The sequence below is a fragment of the Pocillopora verrucosa genome, unplaced genomic scaffold (assembly GCF_036669915.1).
Source record: "Pocillopora verrucosa isolate sample1 unplaced genomic scaffold, ASM3666991v2 scaffold_27, whole genome shotgun sequence".
NCBI lineage: Eukaryota > Metazoa > Cnidaria > Anthozoa > Scleractinia > Pocilloporidae > Pocillopora > Pocillopora verrucosa.
The window spans coordinates 1-421 of record NW_027078181.1 but is presented as its reverse complement, the minus strand read 5'-3'; the positions used below and the strand labels follow the sequence as shown (position 1 = coordinate 421).

General features: G+C 51.5%; 1 pseudogene; it reads left to right on the top strand.

Moving 5' to 3' along the window:
* Positions 1-7: 7 nt before the first annotated feature.
* Positions 8-124, top strand: LOC136278607 (U2 spliceosomal RNA; annotated as a pseudogene).
* Positions 125-421: the final 297 nt, after the last annotated feature.

Genomic DNA, 421 nt, shown 5'->3' with positions numbered 1-421 from the left:
GCTGCTCATTGCCAGCTCATATATTAAACTGATTTTTGGAACTGGGCTGTGGAAAAGAGGCTTGCCTCGTCCCAGCCACGGGTTGCCTCGGTATATCACTACCTCCGAGTGCTGGCCACTTCCCTCTGGGGAAGACACATTCAATCCAAAACAAAGTCAACGGTATAGCATTCTTTATGTTTACAGGAGCCCGCCCGCCCTTAGAGGGGGAAGAGGTGAAAGAGGGATGATAATGCAGACAACAGACCATGGCAGGAACGGCCGCTGGCATACGTTTTCTGAAGTGCGCAAAGCACTACCACAAGGACCTAGGGGTAAGTGGATTTTTTCACCGAGGGCAGACGCTGAAAAAGCATACTTACCTGGACGCGGGTTGTGGCCTTCGTCATAGTATCGCGCGTGGATTCGCGGATTCACAAGT